The sequence below is a fragment of the Felis catus genome, chromosome D3 (genome assembly GCF_018350175.1).
Source record: "Felis catus isolate Fca126 chromosome D3, F.catus_Fca126_mat1.0, whole genome shotgun sequence".
In the NCBI taxonomy this organism is placed as follows: Eukaryota; Metazoa; Chordata; class Mammalia; order Carnivora; family Felidae; genus Felis; species Felis catus.
Genome location: NC_058379.1, coordinates 28,074,122 through 28,098,394, shown reverse-complemented (window position 1 = coordinate 28,098,394; position 24,273 = coordinate 28,074,122). Strand labels below are relative to the sequence as shown.

The following is a 24,273-nucleotide window of genomic DNA, read 5'->3' as shown; positions in this document are numbered from 1 at the left end:
TTTAAACCTTAGATTCATTAAGCAATAGGTTCAAGAAGTAGAAATCCGTGTGACTGCAAAGATTGGTTACTAGTTCAATCCCATGACCTTATCTAGGACAATTCCTGCTCCAAAGGAAGAGAATACATTTGCCTAAAGTTCTAATTCTTAAAAAAAAAATTTAAGATAAAATTTATTGAAGTACAATTTATATACAATAAAATGCATTTGTTTTAAGTAAATTGTAATGCTAGTGGCCAATGTAACCACCATCACCATCAAAATATACAACATTCCCATCACTCTGGAAAACTTCCCTGGGCCCCAGTCTCCCTCAGCTTCCACATTCAAGCCCCAGGCAAACACTGATCAAATTTGTGACATTGCGGATCAGATTTATCTTCTTCGAGAGTTTCACATAAATGGAGTTATCCAACGTATACTTTTTCTTGTCTGGCACCTTTTTTTCACACAATATTCTTCAGATTTATCCATGTTGCCACATGCATTCCTTTGGTTTCTGAGTAGCATAGTATTCCTCAAATGATTTTTAAAAATCATTACTTGCTTCCTCATTACCTGCTAATAACTCCTGGAAAACGATGAATGGGAGCTTCCTGGATAATTAAACCAGTGAGCAGAGCAGTGACCTGTCCAGTTGACCAAACCAGAAACCTAGGGATCATTTTTGGTTCCTCCTTCTATTTTCCAAATCCAAGAGCCACCATGCCCAGTTTCAGTCTCCTAATCTCTCTCAAATCAATCTTGTCAGCCAGTTACAAGCAAGTCTTCATTTCTCACCCGAATTACTGCAGAAACCCATTTTGCTTTAGTTTTGCACCTGCCATCCATTATCCATCTTTAAACTGGAATGAATTCAGCTGTTCTGGGAACCTCATACAAGTGGAATCATACATTATTTGTCCTTTTGTGTCTAACTTATTTCATTTAGCATGTTTTCAAGGTTCCTCCATGTCAGAACTTCCTTTTTGTGGCTGAATAATATTCCATTGTATGGGTAGACCACATTTTGTTAATCCATGGACAATTGGTTATTTCCACCTTTTGGTAATTATGAATAATCTGCTATGGACATTGGGGTACAAGCATTTTTTCAAGTCCTTACTTTTCATTCTTTTGCATGTATACCTAGGAGTGGGGTTGCTGGTCCATGTGGTAAATTCTGTGTTTGACTTTTTGAGGAACCACCAAACTGTTTTCCACAGCAGTTTGAACCATTTTACATTCCCACCAACTGTGCAGGAGGGTTCCAATCTCTCTAAAATCTCTGATCTAGTGAAACACAATTTCAGCAACTTAAGCTCTCTACACCTTGCTTTCCTCCATTCCAAAATGCAGGAAATGCTAATATTATCATTCTAGTGTGGTTAAGAAATTTAAATGAACAAATGTACGTAGGAACACCTGGGTGGCTTAGCCGGTTAAGCGTCCGACTTTGGCTCAGGTCATGATCTCACATCTCTTGAGTTCAAGCCCTGCATAGGACTGTCAGCACAGAACCTGCTTTGGATCCTCTGTCCCCTTCTCTCTCTGTCCCTCCCCTTCTCCCTCTCTCTCTCTCTCTCTCTCTCTCTCTCTCTCTCTCTCTCTGGCAAAAATAAGATAAACATTCAAAAATTTAAAAAAACAAACCACAAATGTATGTAAATGTATGTAAATGCCTGTAAACGTGAATGCTATAATAAATGCTAGCTGGTATCATCGCCGTTGTCACTACTAATGAAGATCACTATGGCTGAAATCTGCAAACTTTGCCATCCATGCCCCTTCCCTGGGTCTCCTAGAGCTCTGTGGAGACTGTAGTAGAAAAGCAGCACAGTGGGCCAGGGGCCGGAAGCTGAGGTTGAGTCAGACGAACCCCTGGAGATGTGCACAATGAACAGACAGGAGGTGTGGACTTCATGGAAGGGGCCACATAGCACAGGGGAGTGGCAGCACATCCCTTCCTCTCATGAAGCAGGAAGGGGAGGCTCAAGAGGCTGAGTGGTCCTGGCTCCTGCCCTTCTCTTTTCACAAGTGCTTTGGAAAGCACAGCAGGCAGCAAGGCACATTGCTTCCCATGCGTGCCAGGTGCGTGCAAAGAGCCTGATGGAATCACCTTAATGGTGAGAGCAAGCCCATGATGTTGCTGCAGGTGCTCCTGACCATGACCTGAGCATGGGGTTCACATATGTGGTTTGCCTCAGGACTGTTTTCAGCAATGTGGTGACTGTGGTCACAGTATATGCATATTCTCTCAAGATCTCTTGAACAAGAGTGAGTGCTCTGTGTTGTGTGGTGCTGACACCCAATTGTCACTACTATTCCTGCAGGCTTGTCTACAGTGAAGATCTGTAGGCTGTTCATATATTATAGAAAGCCCTCAAATGGTAAACTTCCAACTCTGTAGCAGGATAAATGTTCACTTTTTAAAAATTGGCATTTACAAGGCAAAAATATGTGTGTTGTGTTTGGAGGGTCGGACCGGTACTTTTGTTCCTCTTCACTCCTAACGCATCTGCTGTGTGTTCTGACTCCTGCTGAGTCCACAGGGCAGCACGGGCTTTGCCCGCCGGGTACACAGGAAGTCTGCCAACAAGGGCTTGGCTCTCACCCTCGTGGGAGCTGGTGGGTCACTTCCTGGCTCTTTCCTATTATTATTGTTTGCTAAGTTTGAATAGGACTGCTGGCTGAGCGTTAGGTAGTTTTTCTAAAACCTTTTTAATTATTAAAATTTATCACAGCATTTGAAAAAAAATGAAAAAAGGACATGTCACTCATATTTCCACCATCACAGCACAATAGCTGCCTTCATTTCTCCAGACTTTCTTCTAGTCTTTTCTCTTACCGACACATATTTTACATTGTTGTAACCACTGTCCTTGGGAAATTTAGGTTCTTTCTGCTCAGCTTTGCTCATAAATATCTTTTCCATCTTTACTTATTTTTAATAGCTGTATGATAATCTTTTGGGTTAATATATCATCATTTATTTAGACATTCTTCTCTAACTGGCATTTAATTTTTCCCAATCTTCTACGATCATGAATTTTATTGTTTTATGCAGTGTGTAACAAATATAGGCTTACATTTAAATTGTTAAATGATGGGGTGCCTGGGTGGCTCAGTCAGTTAAGTGACCGGCTTCAGCTCAGGTCACGATCTCACGATTTGTGAGTTCGAGACCCACATCAGGCTCTGTGCTGACAACTCAGAGCCTGAAGCCTGCTTCAGATTCTGTGTCTCCCTCTCTCTCTGCCTGCTCCCTGATCACACTCTGTCTGTCTCTCCCTCTCAAAACAAACATTTAAAAAAATGTTTTTAAACTAATTGAAATGAGCCCCAGACTCAATTGTATTCAAATGACTGACATGATTCTACTGACATCTATTTTGAATAATGCAAATCATTTTTCATAATTTATCCTTTGGAACTTTTCTAAGTAGGTCATCCTTCTTCATCCCTGTTGTATCAGACCTCTAGAGAGAGCCACCAGCAAGGAGTGCCCCCGAAGCAGCATTTTGGAAAGACATACCCTTTTAGTGAGGGCCACTCTTGGGGCTGGACACATGGCTCTCTGGGGCAGTGCCCGCCATAAGGCTGGTCAAGCACAGGTCCATGACTGGACTGTCCTAGTATTGGCCATACCAAATCAGGTCAACAGTTTGGAGTAACTGTATTACATGTACTCTGCTGCCCTAAGCAAATGGAAACCTGGACAAATTCATAAATCAGCTATTTTCAGACATTGAACACTAGGCAGCGTAAGGCTGTGATCCCTTAGAAAAGAAAAAGAAAGGTAAGTGCTAATGTTGCCGTGGATTTCTGTCCAAGGCTGCTGTGTGGACCACAGCTGGGGAACAAGGACCCAAGCAGTGTCTGGTAGCTTAGCTGCCTTGAGAAGTGGAGTTGGGAGTGCAGGGACTCAGCTGTGGTTTGTGGGACAGAGCCCTGGAGAGAAGGGAATTCTGCAGGGAAGGAGCTCCAGAAATCCTCAGGTGCCTTGAGCATTCGTGAGTTACTGAGCTGTGCATGTGCAATGTGAGATGCCATGGAGATGGACCAAGAGCAAATGCCAGGGAGCTGCAAGGAGGCCAATTCCAGGAGCTCAACCTCAGTGGACAGCTCTCAGGGACCTGCTGGCATGCTGTAGAGACTCTCAAAGAGTTCCACTTTAGTAGTGGGATGAACAAGCCCTAGAGTGAGTGTATGTTGAACCTCCACAACAAAGCTTAAAAACAAGTCTTGAAAGGGTCAAGCTAATAATCTGCAAGGGATGTGGGGTGCCTGGGTGGCTTAGTTGGTTAAGCAACTGAGTTTGGCTCAGGTCATGATCTCAGGGTTCGTGAGTTCGAGCCCCGCATTGGGTTCTCTGCTGTCAGCACAGAGCCAGCTTCGGATCCTCTGTCACCCTCTCTCTCTGCCCCTCCCCTGCTTGTGCTCTCTCTCTCTCTCTCTGTCTCAAAATAAATAAATTAACTTAAAAAAAATCTGGAAGGGACTTAAATTCCCACCTTAAAGAGACACAGAAGAAAGGAAAACTATAGATCAAGGTCTGTCATGAATACGGATGTGAAATCCTCAACAAGATATTATCGAATCTTAACTCAGCCATGTATAAAAAGGATAATACATCATGGTCACTAGAGTTTATCCAAGGAATAGAAGGTTGGTTCAACATTTGAAAGTCAGTCAACAGAATTCTTCATATCAACAGACTCAAAAAGGAAAAGTTTATGATCATCTTAATAGATCTAGAAATAGCCTTTAACAAAATTCAACACCCATTTGTGATTTTAAAAAAAAGAAAGAAAGAAACTCAGCAAGCCAGTATTAAAAGAGATTTTCCTTAATCTGGTAAAAAGCATCTAGCAAGTGCCTGCAGCTGGCCCCATGCTTAAAGGTAAAAGACTGGATGCTCTTCCTCAAGATCAGGAACAAGGCAAGGATGTCTGACCTCACCGCTTCTATTCACCATTGTACTGGAGGTCCTAGCAAGGGCAAAGGCAAGAAAAAGAAATCAAAGGCACACAGATTGGAAAGGAAGAAATAAAAACATTTTTATCTGCAGATGACATGATTTTCTATGAGGAAAACCCAATGAAATCTATGCAAAAGCTAAGACTAACAAGTGACCTTAGCTGTGTACTAGCAAAGAACCATCAGAGGTTGAAATTAAAAACATTTCAATTTATAGGGGAGCCTGGGTGGCTCAGTTGGTTAGGCGTCCGACTCTTGATTTCAGTTCAGGTCACAATCTCACAGTTTTTGAGTCCAAGCCCCACATTGGGCTCTGTACCGTGGCTCCTACTTGGGATTCTCTCTCTCCCCTCTCTCTCTGCCCCTACCCTGCTTGTGTGCTTTTTCTCTCTCTCTCTCAAAATAAATAAATAAATGTAAATAAAAACCATTTCAATTTATAATAGCGCCAGAAAACATGAAACACCTAGGAATAAAACCTACAAAATAGGTGCAAAAGCTTTTTGCTGAAAACTGCCAAATACTGCTGAAAAGAAATCAAAGAATTCCTTAAATAAATGGAGTGATATATTGTGTTCATAGGTTGGAGTAGTCATTATTTTAAGAGGTCTGTTCTCCCAAATGGATGTAGAGAGTAAACTGAGTCCCAATCAAAATCTTAGCTGCCTTTTTTGTAAACACTGGCTAGCCAATTCTGAAATTCACACCAAAAGACAACTTCAGAGGAGAAGAACAACCCTTTCTATGGGTTTGCATGGGGCTTTCCAAGGACACACACCATCTGATTTCAAGACTTCAAAGCTACAGTCATCAAGACAGTGTGGCATGGCAGAGGGGATGAATACACAGATCAATGGAACAGAATACAGAGTCCAGAAATAGCCCCACACAGGTGTGGTCAATTGATTTTTGACAAAACGTAAAACCAGTTCAGCGGAGAATGGATTGTTTTGACTTGAAAGTTTTTGCAGGACATCTAAAGGTCAGTCAGAAGGATAGATGGTCTGAAACTCAGGGAGGGCTTCTGGGCTGCAGAGACACAATTTGGGGAGTCATTGAATTAGAGGTGGAAGTAGAAGTTTGGGGAAGGCAAGAACCACCCCAAGTTGGTAGGAAGATGGAAGAGAATGCCAGGGATGGCATTCTGAGTCTGGAATGGGACGGTGACTGGACCATGAAGGATCCAAGGCAGAGACACACAGGCCTTTATTTAATGCTGAACATATGTGAAGGCGGGACTCCCCATAAGCACAAGCAGGATCAGAGAGCAATAGGGACAGAAGCAGGTGCCCCAGAGATAAAGAAGAGGAAGACAGGTGAGCAAGGCCTGGACCGTGTAAACAACGTGAACCTGTACATGTACAAACAGTGGCTGCTGCACATCAGCCTACTGTCACCTTCTGCTTTGCACGGAAGGAACCAAACTGCCATGTGGTTTCCCCCACCACCATCTGGAGGGCTTTCTATGTGCCAAACGCTACTCTAAAAGCTTCATAAATATTAAATCACTTTGCCCTCACAACTCTCTGAAGTGGGTACAATTATCCCCATTTTACAGATGAGAGAACTGAAGCCACGTTCTGCACAGTGACGCTAGGCTTTGAGCCCATGCCCTTCCATACCATGCTTTGCTGCTCTGGCTTAGGATGATGAAAGTAATGACTCAGGATGCCCCTGGGGATTTGCACCTTGTGCCTGCTTTTCTTGACACCCCGCAAGGCCACACACCCGGTACAGGTAGGTTCAAGGCCAGGTCTGGGCCCCCCTCACTGTGCTGCCCACAATGACCATGGATGGATCTGTCTTGCTCGCACGGGCGGAGTACAGGACGGGCCAATGAACCCTGGTCTCAGGTTTCTGGCCCTTGCCCTGGGCTGCCTGCCTCCCTACAGCTCAGAAACAGATGCCCCCCATTGTCCTTGGAGGGCTGGCTTTCAGACTGAACCCCGGCACTCTGTTCCGCCTCCTGCACTCTGCCTCTGGCACCAAGTTCTCACGGTTTCCTCCATGCATAGGTTTGGAAGTGGCTAGGTCCAATGCAGTGAAACACAGTATAGGTTTGGATTTCAAAGGAAAAAAAAAAAAAAGGACTCAATTCTAAAATGTTGAGGCACATTTATTTGAACGACTTACTCTTAAAACTGAAAGAAACCCGGAGTGATTTCTGAATTATTTTGAACAGCAATAACACTTTAAAATTTGTGCATGCAAGGTCTTCCAATATATGCTAAAGGTGAGTATTTGGGTTTTTTTTTTTTTGTTTTTTGTTGTTTTTTCACATGAAGAGACTGGCTCTTCATTTCAAAGTCACCTGGTATTTTTGGTCTTCTGTACCTTTTGTAACTTCCTCTGAATAAGAGGAAATATGGTTGCCATTTGTGTTTAATTTATTTTAAACAAATCAAAGCACTGATTTCTACTTCCTGCCTGTGTAATACTTGAGCTGCAGGCTTCAAAGGGCAGAGTAACTATGTTCTTGAGTGATTGGGCGTCTGTTGTATTATTTTATAAACAGTTCAAAGTTTCGTATTGTATAGAAGCAACTGGTACAACATTGGGATATTATTTTCTGTGTGAGTAGCTGCAGAGAACTCCAGGTGACCTTTACATTTGTCTTGTGCCAGTTCATAGATTAAATTTAGGCTTTGGTAGAATATATATTTATATAAAGACTCGGAGTTTATTTTTCCTGTTTTCTCTAACACTGCTTAACTTGTTCTCTGAAATGTTTATCACAAATGGCAGGTTGTTGCAAAGAGCAGTGGAAAGAAAACTAAATACTTACTCATCGCTTGGTTTTCTTACAGGTTCATCGGGTTTAGGAAACTCCACCTAGACAAGCAGCTTGTTTCGGGCGGGGCCTCTCCCCAGAACTGAACTCCTAGGGCTGCGGGTGTGTGGGTTTCAGAATCCAGTGGTCCCAGGGATGCGCAGGGCAGATCCCCATCACACAAGATGTTAGGGCAAAGATGTTACCATACCAGACTCCAAAGCAAGTTCACTTACTAACAACAACAACAACAACAACAACCAAACAGTCCCCCAAGGTTTTGCTGGGGCCCTTCAGCCTCCCTGTCCAAGCCCGTGCTGCCGGCCTCTCCGCCCTCGGCCCTGACGGCCATTCACGCATTCTGCTGCTGGTTGGCATGACATGCAGGGAACAGAGGAAGATTTGTATGCATGTGGCCACCACACTGCCGCGCTGGACCCGGGCAAGAAGCCCTTCTCTCCTGCTGGGAAGAGCATGGGTGAGTGCCTGGGGGTGGGGTCACTCAGGGCTAGCCAGATGCCAATCAGTGCCTGGGGTGCAGGGCACACACAGGGCATGCCTTGGGCTGGATGTGGCCCAGAGGAGCCTAGCATCATGGTCTGGGGGAGCCACGAAGAGGCCTCTAACCAAGAGCCCCTGGATGTGCAGGCTTAGCAAAGTGTGTGTGTGTGTGTGTGTCACAGGTCTCTCGGGAGCGCAGCGCGGACAGGACAGCATCTTTCTGGCGGGGCTTCCATCTGACCTAACATGAGTTGGAGAGAGGCCATGAGGACCCTGGGTGAAAGTCACAACCCCCACACTCCGCTCAGGGACCTGAGGGGCTGGCCACGTCCTGGTCCCAGTACTGGGCAGGGGCAGGCCTAACAGGAAGCGGGTTGGCAGGCTGCGGCGGGTGCTGGGCACTTTCATCTTTTGCCTGTCTTCGCTCAGAGGCTGTGAGCGCTCCAATTCCGTTTTCACTTCTTTGGAAGTGCTGATAAGATGGGAACGGAATAAATCAAACGCCAAGTTACATGTTTCCTGGCTTAGGAAGAAAAAAAAAAAAACAAAACCTAAGCATAACCTTGGAAATGCTCCCGGACAGTATTCTTTTTAAAAACTTTTTCCCCCAAGGTGATTTTTCCTTCTTGTTTTTTTTTTTTTTTTATTGTGGTAAAATATACATAACATAAAATTGGCCGTTTCCCCATTCTAAGGGCACAATTCAGTGACATTAAGCACATTCAAACTCTAGTGCAGCCGTCACCATCATGCATCTCCAGAAGTTTTTCATCTTCCTCAGTGGAAACACTACCCCCCTTACACACGAACTCCCTGATCCCCATGCTTCTCTGGGGAGCCTGCCTGAGGGCCGCCTCCCACCCAAGGCACCCAGGGGCTACAGCTGAAGTATCATCTCTGCAGCCATGCATGGGATACAGGGTGGCCCTGTGTCCTGGCCCAAATTCCTCCTGGTGTGGGCTGGCCACCCGTTGTCCTGGTCCTGGATGGAGCTGAGGACAGCTGCTTGCATCTTAAGGAAGCGGATCTGTCAGATGTCAGTCATCTTTATAGAGGTCAAAGCTGAACCCGTGGAGCGCCTGTGTTCCCAGGCACTGTCTTAAAGCCCTCTGCAGGCAGTTCTTGTCTTTCAACCAGCTTTGGTCTAGTCCTTACAGAATGGATGCAGCAGGAAGCCAGTTTCATTAATTCACACCTTTGACTGTGGAGTGAAGGAGAGGGAGCGGCTCTCCGAGGCCGGGCTGGGGTTTTATTTTATTCTGTTTCAGTCCCAATCCCCACAACGACCCATGAGGACCAGAGATATCTCATTGCCATCTTGCATCCGAGAAAATAGGCACAGAGAAGTTAAATCTAAGGGTGCGTTTCTGGATCCTGACCAGGACAAGAGTCAAAGGGGGCATTCTTCCACGTTTGGCAATTCCTGCGTAAGCTGGGGGCCGGCAGCTGCGGAGTGGTCTCGGGTCCCGCTACACCTGCCACAGGTGTGCGTGGATGGATGGCGGGAGGGGAGGCGAGGCTGGTGCGGAAGCGAGTCAGCCCTGTGCCACGGACCGCGCCAGAGTGTCTCTGGACCTTTGTCGCCCCTGAGTTGTCAGGGGGCTGGGCCACCACCTGCCTCAAGACCCAGAGTGTGTGCTCAGAGTGGCTTCCCCCCCGGGGGACAGAGACTGACGTGTCATTTCTGGGTTGATTTTCTAGTACAAAGGTCCACTACAGGCCTTCAGGGACATGAATCAGTACGTGTGTTTTGTGAGCAGCTTCGGGAAAGGGAAAGAATGATGTCGAAGATCTCGGGCGGGGCTGGAGCAGCTGACTTTCTGAGTGACTGACAACGTCAGCTCTGGGAGCAGCTCCAGGCCAAGGCATACGTGGGCTTTGACCCTCTGGCCCCGCTGTCTCTGTGTTTATCCACTCTGCTTCCTCTGCAGCTGATGTCATTGTGACTTCATATTTTGCCCTAGGCTAGTCCCTGGGGAGAGGGGTGTTGAGGGCCCACTGCAGGCCACCAGCCAGCTGAAGCCCCCGCCCCCACCGCCGCCCGATCCCCCCAGTCACTCTGCAATGGCTCAGGAGCTCAAAATGGCCATTGCATTGTTAAATGGTTGGAAACAAAAGAAGATCTCATGACCCCTGCAAATTATATGCAATTGCAATGTCAGTGTCCACGATAAAGCTTTATTGGAACACAGTCACACGTTTGTTTAGGGATTGCCTGTGGCTGCTTTCTCAGTACAATTAGGGATTATGTGGCCTGAAGAGCCAAAAATATTTCCTCTCTGGCCTTTTCCAAAGTTTGCCAACCCCAGGAACAGAGTCCTCCTTCCTGTGATGACAGAAATTCAGGTTGGTAGTAGAGTTTTACATGGTCAGTTCAAATCTCTAGCTCTTAATCAGAGTGGAAAAAAATGGAAGGTGTGGGGAGGGTGAACCTCTGGGCTCCCAGAGAGATGGCAGGGTTCATGGGTGCCCTGATGGTCCCCAGCTCTGACTGCTCAGGGCCTGAGACCAATTAGGGTCACATGTATTTCACTGAGAGGACTGGGCTGTGCTGGAGGGCCCCAGTAGTCAGTCAGGCCTGTGTCCAGAGCTCACGGGATGCTCTTCAAAGGCACGCTGATTGGGGAGACTTCCCTGTGTTGCTGGAATGATCCCAATAGAACCGCTTGTCCTGACCTATCTGTGTGTGTGTATGTGTGTGTGTGTGTGTGTGTGTGTGTGTGTGTGTGTGTGTAAATGTGTGTGTGACAATAGTCCACCCATGTGACGATGGCTCCATGTCTTTCACAGCACTGTCTGCTCCTAAGGTAGCATTTCTAGATTTGCCCTGGGAAGCCACTTCTTGAGATGGCAGGAAGAGCTGAGAAAACGCTGAGGGACTGGCCAGGGCCTGAGCTAGTCGGTGGAGAAGCAGGACTGGAGTCAGCCCTTGATGACTTGTAACTCCTCTGAAAGCCGGACTCACGTGGAAGGGCCAGAGCCATGTGGCATTTCGGTGACCCCTCAGCATTCACGCAAAAATTGATGATGAGGACACAGTGGGCTTTGCAAAGACCCTTTGCCCCCTTTCACTGGGCAGCTTTTTAAAAAATTGTGATAGGGGCGCCTGGGTGGCGCAGTCGGTTAAGCGTCCGACTTCAGCCAGGTCACGATCTCGCGGTCCGTGAGTTCGAGCCCCACGTCGGGCTCTGGGCTGATGGCTCAGAGCCTGGAGCCTATTTCCGATTCTGTGTCTCCCTCTCTCTCTGACCCTCCCCCGTTCATGCTCTGTCTCTCTCTGTCCCAAAAATAAATAAACGTTGAAAAAAAAATTTTTTAAATAAATAAATAAATAAAAAATTGTGATAAAATACATACACATAAAATTTACCATCTTAACCATTTCCTCCCTTTGACAAATGTTTATTGAGTGCTTACTGTATACTGGGCAGTATGTTGGGCATCAAAGATACAAAACAACAACTATTATGTGACAGACAGATTTCCCAGATTAATTATTGAATGTTTACCATTAAAGTTGGTGGGAAAAGTCCAGGGTCTGCTAGCCTACAGCTTCTCAGACCTAGAAGGGTACTTGTTTCAAGCTCAGAATGTCTGAAATCTTAAATAGGACCAAAAATCATGACACAAGCTTATTACTTCACAGGTAGCCCAGGCTGGTTGTAGAATTATCTCTTCAGTAGAAGAAATTAACTTAGTAATGTATTAAGATGCACACTTGGACAAGATCCAGCCATAAACACAGTTAAACTTTCAAGATTTGCCATCCTTCTGCCTGAACACTATCCTGTTAAAATACTCTTTCTTTTGAAAATGTTCCATACGCTTGAGGGTGCCTGGGTGGCTCAGTCGGTTTAACAACTGACTATTGATTTCAGCTCAGGTCATGATCTCATGGTTCATGAGATCGAGTCCCGCATTGGGTTCTGTGCAGGCGGTGCGGAGCCTGCTGGAGATTCTCTCTCTCTCTCTCTCTCTCTCTCTCTCTCTCTGCCCCTCCCCCACTCACACTTGCTCTCTCTCCCCAAAATAAATAAACATTAAAAAAAAACCTCCCCTTCTGTCAACCAAATGGAAAAGGCAACCTAATGAAGTAGGAGAAAACTTGCAACAAATGTTTCATACACTGGATTTACCATAGTTCATTGGGGCCGCTCGTTGGCAGCAGAGCAAAATGCCCACACTGTTTGTAGACATCCGTTTGCCATCACTGTGGTTTTCTTTGTTTGGTTTTGGGTTTTTGTTTGTATTTTTTTCCCATTTTTTTATTGTGGTAAAATGCACATAGCATGAAATTTACCACCTTACCCATTTTTGAGGGCACAGTTCAGTGGCATGAAGCACATCCACGCTGTTGTGCAGCTGTCGCCCCACCCATCTCCAGAACTTTGTCATCTTCCCAAACTGAGACTCTGTCCCCATTAAACACCAGCTCCCCATCCCTCTCCCTGTCCCCTGGCAATGACAGTTCTACGAATTTGGCTAGTTTGGGTACCTCACATAAGTAGAATCATACAGTATGTGTCCTTTTGTGATTGACTTCTTTCACTTAGTATAATGTCTTCAAGGTTCATCCACTGTGTAGCATGTATCAGAATTTCCTTCCTTTTTAAGGCTGAATAACATGCCGTCATATGTATATTTTGCTTACCATAAGGCTTCTTCATTCATCCGTTGATGGACATTTGAGTTGCTTCCAATGCTTGGTTGTTGTGAAGAATGATGTTATGAACATAGGTGTGCAAATATGTCTTTGAGATCCTGCTTTCAATTATTTGGGATTTATACCAGGAACTACAAGTGCTGGATCCTATGGTATTTCTATATTTAATTTTTTTTAATGGTTTATTTATTTTTGAGACCGAGTGTGAGTGGGAGAGGGGCAGAGAGAGAGGGAGACACAGAATCTGAAGGAGGCTCCAGGCTCCGAACTGTCAGCACAGAGTGTTGTGGGCTCGAACTCACAAACCGTGAGATCATGACCTGAGCTAAAGTTGGATGCTTAGCTGACTGAGCCACCCACACTCCCCTCTATTTTTAATTTTTGAGGAAGGAAAAAATTTCCACCATTTTACATTCCCATCAACAGTGCCCAAGGGTTCCAGTTTCTCCACACCCTTACCAATACGTGCTATTTCTGTTTTTGTTTTTTTTTTATAGCAGCCACCCTAACAGGGGTGGGGTGGATTTATTTTGTTTTGTTTTTAAATAAGGCATAATTTTCATCCAATGAAATGCACACATCTTGTTTCCCATTAGAGGAACTTGGACAGGTGAACACCCTCATGAAATCCACTTAGGGAGATAGGACATTTCCAGCACTCAGAAGCTCCCCTCTCTGCCTTTCCGGTCAGTCCCTCCCCCGCCACCAGCAGTCACCACAGAAGGGTTGTGCCCGTCCTCCGACTCGATGTAGGTGTCCCCACACTGTGGGGACTGTGGCAAGTTTTGTTGACCCGAGCATGCCTCCCTGTGTCTGGTGGGGTCAGGGCCACTCTCCTCTCTGGGGAAGAAGTCCCTGTTGTGCCATCAGGAGCTGGGGCTGGGGGTGGGGGCTGTCTTCGTTTGCAGCATGCAGAGTCTCCTTAGGCTCAGGGCTGGGCCCCAGCTCCTGGCTTCTCAGAGCAGAGCTGTGTTTGCTTTTGGAGGACTCAGCACAGGATGCACTGTCTTCTGCTGGATGACAGGAGAGTGAGGTCAGCCCAGGTGCTTCCCGGGCAGGGCTGGGGGGGGAAGGTTCCCGAAGACAGGGCTGGACCACTGAGCCAATAACATGTCAGCAATGCTCACAATAGCTTTTCCCCAAATATGCTCAACTTTGAAAACAGTGAGGTTTTTATGAACAGCAGGTTCCTGAAAAGCTGCCATTCCCATGTCCAGGCTGCTGCCTAGAGGTGAACTAGGTCTTATCTCACCATGGATTTGCTGAGTGACAGTGGAGAAGTCTTTTCCTCTTTCAGAACTTTGCTTTTTCATTGATACTTCAACACACGATTATTTCTGCCAGGCGCTTGTCACACGGAATTGAGCAGGACAGGTAGTAGGGGAGAGAGACATGAACAGGTGATAGCACAATTCCTAAATATCTATGGAAGTGTGGTGAAGGGACAACATTCAGATCAGGGGTGGTCAGGGAGGGTCCCTGGGAGGAAGTCACACCTGAAGGATGGGTAGGATCTACCAGTGACACAAGCAGAGGTGTCTGAGTCTTGGGGCTCAGGATACAGCCATCTCCAAGGTGATGTGTGTGGAAGGGCTCAGCAGGCAGGCCTTTCTGCACAGTCACTGGACAGCTCAGGGACAGCACAGGGACACTCAGAGACAGTCCCGCAGTCACTGCTCCTGGGGGAGGGGGCATAGTAGACATCCAGCAGCCTGGGAGAGAGCTCATGGGAGCAGTGATATGACTCAGAACCAGAATTGTCTTTTCTTTTTCTTTCAGGAGAGAGAAGCAAGTAGGTCCAGAGTGGGGGAGAGAGAGAATGGAGCCAGATGCAGGGCTTAGTCCCACAACCTTGGGATCATGACCTGAGTCAAAATCAAGAGTCAGACACTCAACTGACTGAGCCACCCAGGCACCCCCAGAATTGTCTTTTCAAGCCTTAGTGGCTGGGATCCTAGGGCCTTCATTAGCTTGGCAGGAAGAGATTAAAATTTTTATTTCAGTTCTCTTCCCTAAAATCAACTTTCCTAACACTGGTTTTGATGACTTTACCACGATTCATGGCTCCTTTTCTGGAAAGATGCCAGGTGGGACTCATGTCTGGACACTTCAGGGGGCAGGGGTCACAGTCCCCACTCACTGGCTTCACCGGGGCATGCTGCCCCTTTTACCCCATCACACACAGCATCCCCTCTGTACTCAGGCGCCTCCCAGCCTGGCTCTGAGGCTGCCTCGTGTCCTCAGATGGTGGCTGGCAACCACATCATGCATTCCTGAGATCTCATTTTCAAAGTGAGGGTCAGTAAATTCAAATGTGCTAAAGCAAATGAAAATGGGGTGGAATGCAGGAGGCAGTGGACTTTCAGAGCTCTGCTTTCCATCTTGAGCATCTCCCACCCCTTTTTCTCTGTTTAATTGTGGTAAAATATACACAACATGAACTCTATCATCTTAACCATTTTAAGTACAAAACTCAGTAGTGCTAAGTATATTTGCATTGCTGGGTGACCAGTCTTTAAACCTCTTTTATTCTTGCATGAATGTTAGGTTTCTTTTTAAAAATAACATAAAATGGAATAAAATAAACAGAGCAATGCTCTCTTCAAAAATCAGCGGCCAGGGGTGCCTGGGTGGCTCAGTCGGTTAAGGGTCCGACTTCAGCTCAGGTCGTGAGCTCACAGTTCATGAGTTCTAGCCCTGCATCGGGCTCTGTGCTGACAGCTCAGAGCCTGGAGCTTGCTTCAGATTCTGCGTCTCCCTCTCTCTGCCCCTTCACCACTCGCACTCTGTCTCTCTCAAAAATAAACAAACATTAAAAAAAAAAAATCAGCGGCCAGAAGTCAGCATTTACTCTGTTCTGTCTTAGCCTCTCCCCAGCCTCTCCTCTCCTGCCCCTCCTCATGTGCACCATGGTAGCCTGTCACGGCCCTGGGGCTTCCATGGCCCCAGGGGCACAGCCCAGCGACTTAACCAGGTAGATGCGTCCAGGGGCTGTTTCCTGCTACCTGCATGCTTCTGAGTACGTAGCTGATGGCCCCGAACTATTATAAAGCCAGGATGACAGGAGGGACGAGGAACCCACATAGATCCAGTGAGCACCAGCACTTTGGGAAGGCTTGGTGTACAGCAGGGCCCCACACTTCTGGTCCTTAACATATCTGAAATTCCACACTCTGTTTCACAGTGGGCCAGATGGTCAGTTTCGGCTGGCAAGGCGGAAAATTTGAGGCCTGTGTTGATCGGTGATTATCATTTCTTTCGTTTTGTGGTTTTTCCGCTCATCATATAACAAGGGGGAAAATGCAGTGAAACCATGGCTTTCAGTTTGTTTTGGTATTTAATAGCAAAACCTTTCTTTAAAATAATTTTTTTAATGTTTATTTATTTTTGAGAAAGAGAGAGAGAGGGGGAGAGAGAGTACAAGCTAGGGAGGGGCAGAGAGAGAGGGAAACAGAATCCACAGCAGGCTCCAGGCTCTGAGCTGTCAGCACAGAGCCTGATACAGGGCTCAAACTCACTAGTTGTGAGATCATGACCTGAGCCAGACGTCCAACCAACTGAACCACCCAGGCGCCCCAACAAAACCTTTCTTTAAATGAAATTTTTCCTGGCAATGGAGTCAAAGGAGAAACAAGCAAAGGGTATCTAGTTGATAGGACCGGGCCTTCCCCGTGCTGGGGCACCCCCTGCCCCTAAGTCTTCTCCTCCCATCCACGCAGCCCAGTTTCAAACCCCTTCTGAGCTGCACAGACACCTCTAGGAGGAGGCAGTGGCTGGGCCCCCCACCGTGCTGATGCTGAGTGCCTTCGAGGTGAGCTCATACACGTGAGTCCACATCAGAACCTCGGGCGGGGGTGGGGGGTAGGTGACGCTGTTTAACGTTTGAAGGCAGGACGTGCTTGCCAGGCAAATGCAGAAGGTTGTACATTTAGAGGGGAAAAGACTCTCAGGTTAAGATGGTGGAGGGAAGCACAGTTGACCCTTCAACTACACAGGTCTGAATGACACAGGGCCATTTATTTTTTTCAATCAATATATCAAAAAATGTTTTGGAGATTTTTTGACAATTTGAAAAAAACTTGCAGATGAACCATATAGCCTAGGAATACTGAAAGAACTAAGAAAAAGTTGGGTGTTATGATGAGAATACAGTATATAATACATATAACACAAAATGTGTGTTAATTGACTATTATTGTTAAGGCTTCCAGTCAACAGTAGGCTATTAGTAGTTAAGTTTTGGGTGAGTCAAGAGTTATACATGGATTTTCAACTGTGTAGGGGAGTTGGTGCCTCTAGCCCCTCTATTGTTCAAGGGTCAACAGTATAGAATCTCTTTCCTTATGTCTTTTTTTTAAAGTGTATTTATTTATTTTTGAGAGAGACAGACAGAGACAGAGACAGAGCATGAATGGGGGAGGAGCAGAGAGAGAGTGAGACTCAGAATCCGACGCAGGCTCCAGGCTCGGAACTGTCAGCACAGAGCCTGACGTAGGGCTTGAACTTGTGAACCGAGAGATCATGACTGGAGCCAAAGTCCCACATTTAACCAACTGAGCCACACAGGCACCCCTCTTCCCGAATATCTAATTAAATGAATAAAAACTAGTAAAATAAACTTTCCAAAAAGTCACCAGCAGCAACAAACAGAGTAATACCATATGCTTCAACCATATGCTTCAGAAGCCAGTGGCCAGAGAGAGAAAGGAAAGATGTTGGCACACGAGGGCATGAGGCTTGGTTCCCAGCCCTCCAGCCCTGCCAAGGAAGATGCAACATCCGTAGGGTCTTGAGAGGTCTGCCATAAACCTGCCAGTTTGGAGAGAGCTGGACTCAGAGGTAGGAGACAGCCCTGGGGAAGCCAGATGTCCTTGTCACCAGGTTGACAGCTCAGTGCCAAGAGCGATCCCCTCTGTACTTCTCTCCAATGCCCTCACCACCCTCTGTCTTGCTCTCCATTCTGTCTCCCAGGGCCCTTGTTTTAGACCTCCCCTCTCTCTATTCTGCGCTTCCCCCTCCCATGACCTTGCCTAGTCACTGACCTCCAAGTCCTTTGCCTGGTGTTCTCCCTCCTCCCTGAGCTCTCCTCTGCCTCTTCTTGTTCCCTCCCTTCGCCCACCCTGCTTTCCCAAGGCTCGGCTGCTGCTGGCTGTGGTCCCAGAGTGACAATGGATGGTCATGTTCACAAGTAAAGTTGAAAGCCCACACTCATGGTTGTATTTGTAAAAATCATTATTTTTATGAAGTAGTTTGGACCAAAAAGAAAGAAAAGACAAAGACCTGCAACTCCCTGTCCTCAATCACAGTGTGTGGAACCCATCATGTTCACTGAGGACATGTGTCAGCCTAGGTCATTTGTGTGTGGTGGTAGGGCCACGAGATGCCCAGCTCCCAGGGAATGTGGCGGAAGCCTGTGCCGAGTAGAGTTCAACAGTGTTCAAGATGAGACACCAGCCCCAAATAAAACCACTTGTGCTAAGCCCCGTGTCACCAAACTGAGACTTCACTTAATTCCGGTTTCAGCTCTCCCGGAAATGTCATCTTAAACCAGCCAATCAAGAACCGCCTGATCAGCACTCCTTAGGTAATCTGCCGGATAGACCATGCATCCCCTAAAGGAAAGTGACCTTGCAATAATCAACCTGTTATTTTGCCTAGTATAACTTCCTTGTTCCCACTCGGTTCTGCTTATAAAAGTCTCTCATTTTGTTCAGCTGCTCAGAGCCCCTTTCTATCTGCCAATTTGGATGCTGTCCGATTCATGAACTGCTGAATAAAACCAATAAGATCTTTAAAATGTACTCAGTTGGATTTTGTTTTTTACCACAGGAATGCTGCCTGTCTGTTCACTCATTTTTCTGTTGGTGGACCTTCAGAGGATTCCAGTTTTCTGTTTGTATAGCAAAGCTACTCAACACTCTGGGGCAGGCATGGAGGTTTCTAAGGATATATATTTAAACAGGGACTTTGAGGGGAAAAAGTCAAAAATAGACCTACCCTATGATCCAGCAATGGCACTACTAGGTATTTACCCAAAAGATACAAAAATACTGATTCAAAGGGGTACATGCACCCCAGTGTTTAGAGCAGCATTATCTACAATAGCCAAATTACGGAAAGAGCCCAAATATCCATCAACTGAAGAATGGATAAAGAGGATGTGGTTATATATATACAATGGAATACTACTCAGTATTCAAAAAGAATGAAATCTTGCCATTTGCAAGGATGGATGGAGCATTTACATGGATGGAGCTAGAGAGTATTATGCTAAGCTAGATAAGTCAGTCAGAGAAAGACAAATACCATATGACTTCATTCATATGTGAAATCTAAGAAACAAAATAAATTAACATGGGTGGAGGGGGAAAGAGGCAAACCAAGAAACAGACTCTTAACTATAGAGAACAAACTGAGGGTTCCTGGAGGGGAGGTGGGGGGGGATGGATTAAACAGGTGATAGAGATTCAGGAGGGCACTTGTGATGAGCACCAGGTGTTGTATGTAAGTGATAAATCACTAAATTCTATGCCTGAGACTGACATTGCACTGTGTGTTAACTAGCTGGAATTTAAACAAAAACTTGCAGAAAAAAAATAAGGAAAAAAGTAAAACGAAACAGACTTGCCGTGATGCCCAGCTTGGACGTCCTCAGTCCTCCTGGATGCCACCAAGCTGCTGCCCACCGAAGCTGCTCCAGGTCACCTCCCACTGGCAGGCACGAGAGCTGCTTTTCCCCTGTATTTATTGGCCATTCCGTTTCCAGATGGTGAATGGTCAATTCGTCTTCTCCCCCTTTTCCGTTGGGTTATTGGTCTTTTTCTGACTCACGTGTAAGGATTCTTTGACTCTGCCACCGGATCCTAATGCGATGTTGGCTCTGCCCCCTGCACAATTTTTCTCCCCATCTGTGGCTTGACTTTTCACTACCTTGAAGTGTCTTTTAATATTTGGAGCTTTGTACTCTCAGTGTTTTAGCTCAGGAGTTCTACACCACCTAAAGTCATAAAGATCACCTTCTGGTTTTCCCTTCTACAGGGTATAAGGCTTTATCTTTAGGTGTTTGGTGGTAAGGTGTGAGGTGGAGATTCAGTTCTATTTTTTTCTTCATGTAGATAACCCACTCTCCTGGGACATGAAGTGTAAAGCCCTTCTCACGGCCATCTACCACGTTTCCACATTTCCTCGGGTCTGGTCCTGGGCTCTGTTCTCAATCATAAGACAGCTCATCTCTCCTAAGCCAGAAAGCCTTCAGTTAGTTCAGCTTTCTGATTCATCTTTATATCCAGGGGTGGGGAACCCCAGCCTTGCTCTTCAGAATAGGTCAGGCTCTTCTGGGCAATTTGCTCTCTTACCACACATTTTGGAATCAGCCCGTGAAGTTCCAATGAAAATCTTATCAAGGTTTGGGTGACAGTTGCTTTGAAATTAGGAGTAATTTCTACAGAATAGACATAATTATAATATTGAGTCTTGCATTTTTAAAAAATATTATTAGGGTCCTTATATTTCCAGTGAAATGTTATTATTCTATTTGTAAAGGCTTTACAGTGTTTAGACTTATCCTTAAGTACCTTTTAATTGTGTTACTATGTCAAGGATATTTTTTAAAACCACATTTCCTAATCATGGTGCCAGTGAGTACAGATAAAGTTGAGTTTCAGTACTGATATTGTCAGCTCTTTCACTCCCTCTGACAATCACTCAGCCATGACCTGCCACACGAGTCCATCTATCTGTCCCTTTTGGACACTCACACCCTCTCATTGACATTTAATATGACCTAGGACCTTCACCACCATGTTGAAAAGTAGGGGTGAAAGCAGGCATGATACAGCAGAAATTTTAAGGGGCACATGGGTGGCTCAGTCCATTAAGCATCCTACTCTTGATTTCTGCTCAGGTCACAGTCTCACGGTTCCTGAGATCAAGCCCCGTGTCAAGCTCTATGTTGACAGCCTGCTTGGGATTCTCTCTCTGCCCCTCCCCTGCTCATCATGCACTCTCTCCCTCTCAAAATAAATAAACTTAAAAGGAAAAATGTTTTAAATAATAAGAGGATGTGATGCACGACTATGTGCTAATACATTTGACCATTTCATTGAAATGGACAGTTCCCTGGGAAAAATAGAATTTCCAAAATCTGAATCTAAAAGAAACAGGCATATTTTTTTGCTCCCTTGCTGTATTTTTTTACAATTATTTTCATGATACTTTTTGCCTTTTATAAGGGAAAATAATGTAGGGTAGCAGTGGGGGGGAAAAGACACATCTGGGGTTACAGCCTAAGCCTGTTATTCCAGAGCTGGGTCTCCAGCCTGGTGGCCATAGAGCGGACAGCAGGAGGCCATCTAGGATCTCCCCCTATCAAAACTTTCTAAATTAAAAAAAGAAAAATCACGTCTTCTTTCTGTCTCTTTTCCCTCTGACCCAAGCTGAACAACATCTGACTTCTTATATGTTGTCTGCCATTGTCATCTAACAAGACAAGGAGGGGGAGTATGTGTTCAGCCCAGAAAGTTAGTGCTTGCAGTTTACGCCTAAGCCTAAGCTCATTTTTTTTTCTATTTTTTTTTTCTAAACACAATTGCTTATTGCTGTTGCCCTCTTTTCTCTTCCCTGCTATGTGTGCTGAGATGGGCAGAGGGTGCAAACCATGTCTCTCCTCCCACTACTGCCCAGGACCATCCTTCCTTGTGTCACAGGCAGTGTTAACAGTACTTTCGTGGTGAGCTCACCAGTGCCCTATCCCGGATGACCGGCCCACAGCGATTGGGAAGGTCATGGGCAGGGGAGTTTATGTGCTGAAGGTGGGGCATTTCTTGGGATTGTGTTAGCAGCAATCCCCAGCTATACCACAAGCTGCCATGGAAAGGGAGTCATTCCCAAGCTGTCAGATGACCACCTCAATCGCAGTGGTTTGGGGGATGAAAATTTTTGTTGACTCTGTCTGCATTCCTGGAGGAGTGTGATATCATTTGGAAGAAGCTGGTATTGCTATTTTACCTAAAAGTAGGGAAGTAGGAAGGAGCTGTGTTGGCATTCCAGACACTGCCCAGATACCGGGGAGGCATCGGAATGAATTGGGGATTGGGGCACTATCACTATGGTTTGGTTGTGTGTGTGTGTGTGTGTGTGTGTGTGTGTGTGTGTGTTAAAAAACAATATAATAACACTTGCCATTTTAATCATTTTAAGTGTACAGTTCAGTAGTGTTAAGCATACTTACATTGTTGTGCAACAGGTCTTCAAAATTTTATTGTCTTGCAGAACTGAGACTCCATCCCCATAAATAATAACTCCCCAGGCCCCCTCCCTGCCCCCAGCAACAATCATTCTATTTTCTGTCTCTGTGAATTTGACTCTAGGAACCTCAGATAAATGGCATCATACAGCATGTGTCCTTTTGTGACTGGCTTGCTTCACTGAGCATAAAGTCTTCAAGATTCAACCATGTTGTAGCACATGTCAGGACTTCCTTCCTTTTTAAGGCTGACTAATATTCCAGTTTTCTCATCCATTATCTGTCTATGGATACTTCGGTTGTTTCTACCTCTTGGCTATTGTGAAAAATGCTGCTATGAACGTGAGTGTACAAATATCTCTTAGAGACTGTGTTTTCAGTTCTTTTAGGTATATAATCAGAAGTAGGATGGCTGGACCATATGGTAGTTCTATTTTTAGTTTTTTGAGGAAACACCATATTGTTTTCTATAACAGCTGCACTAATTTTCATTCCCACCCGCAATGCACAACAGTTCCACTTTCTGCGTATTTTTGACAACACTTGTTATTTCATAGTAGCCATCCTAATAGGTATTATAATGTCCCATTGTGGTTTTAATTGGTACTTCTGTGATGGTTATGATGTTGAGCATCTTTTCCTGTTTCTTGGACATATGCACATCATCTTAGGAGAAATGTCTGTTCAAGTCCTTTGCCCATTTTTTAACTGGACTATTTGATTTTTGTTGTTGAGTTCTAGGAGTTCGTTTTTTTTTTTTTTAACCTTTATTCACTTTTGAGAGACAGAGCATGAGTGGGGGAGGGACAGGGAGGGGGGCACAGAATCCAAAGCAGCCTCCAGGCTCTGAGCTGTCAACACAGAGCCCGACGTGGGGCTCAAACCCACAAACCGTGAGAGCATGACCTGAGCTGAAGTTGAACACTCAACCGACTGAGCCACCCAGGCGCCCTGAGTTGTAGGAGTTCTTAATATAGTTTGGATGTTAACCCCTTATTAGATATTTGTAAATATTTTCTCTTATTCCTTTTCACTTTGTTGAATGTATCCTTTGATGAACAAAAGTTTTGAAGTTTGATATAGTCCTGTACGGCTTGGTTTTTGTTGACTATATGTCTGTATGGGCCCAAAATTCGGTATGGGGTTCTCTTATTTCTGGTGATGCAATGTCAAGCCAGTTATTCTCTGATCACGTTTGATGGACTTTTCTCATTTCCTTCCTGTCTGAAATTATCAGACTTGGAATTCATGAAAGTTCTTCATGGCAAAATCAGTTTGCCAAAGCTGATACCGTCACCTGAAGGAACCCAGGGTCGGCAGCTGGTCCTAGGTATCTTTCTGTGGGATCCATGTGGGCAGTGCAGAGAGAGCAGATCTTAGCATCAGTTCCAAAGACAGCAAAGCCCTTTTGAATAAGGAAGCATTACTGGTTTGCTAAAAATAAAAACGAAGACATAATTTTGACTAGTATGAGAAAAAAACTCCAGAGGTTGCCGACCCTGTTCGGTACTCAAAGGGCATTTGGAGCCCTGCTCTGTTCTGGGTCCTGGGCTGGGAGTTCTGGGCAGCCAGGGGTTGGGGAGAGTGAGTTGCTGCCCCTTGTGTGTTACAGTGGGACATTCCCATCCCCTGCCACATATGGGGCTAGCCTCACCCCTTGGTGTCTATCTCTGCAAGAAATGCCACAAACAGAAAACTACGTACAGTCCTTTGTCCAGCTCATCTGTCTGGCATTAGAGAGCCTCGGTGGGGGTCTCGGGGGCAGACCTCCCTCCCCCATACTCCCTCACATCTGTCCATCCAAGCCTGGCCATGCCAATCAAGCCATAGTAGAAACAGCAGCAGGGAACTGGGTGTCATCTATTCTTTCTATTCTTTTCTTTTTCCTTTCTTCCTTTCCATTCCCTTCTACATCAGCAAAAAGATGCCAAAGTTTTTCTGTGTCCCTTTGGTATGGGCTGAATATTGCCCTCCCTCCCCCAAACCCTAATTCCCAATACCTTATAATTAGACTGTATTTGGACACAGAGTCTTTAAAGATGTGGTTAAGTTAAAACAAGATCATTAGGGTGCGCCCTAATCCAATCTGATTGGGGTCCTCATAAGATGAGGAGATTAGGACACAGGCAGAGGAAA

At 45.6% G+C, this 24,273-nt stretch overlaps 1 long non-coding RNA gene across 6 annotated transcripts in view; it reads left to right on the top strand.

The window, feature by feature from the left end:
* LOC102900078 overlaps positions 1-11,415 on the top strand; it is a 31,048-nt gene extending 19,633 nt beyond the window's left edge. For 4 of the 6 annotated variants that reach the window (XR_006588014.1, XR_006588015.1, XR_006588011.1 and 1 more), the window contains 2 exons: positions 7,767-8,207; positions 8,413-10,421. This is a non-coding gene — a long non-coding RNA (uncharacterized LOC102900078). Of the gene's footprint in view, positions 1-6,517; positions 6,697-7,766; positions 8,208-8,412; positions 10,422-11,020 lie in introns of those variants that run through there. The other 2 variants (XR_006588013.1, XR_006588012.1) reach the window with 2 other exon arrangements.
* Positions 11,416-24,273: the final 12,858 nt, after the last annotated feature.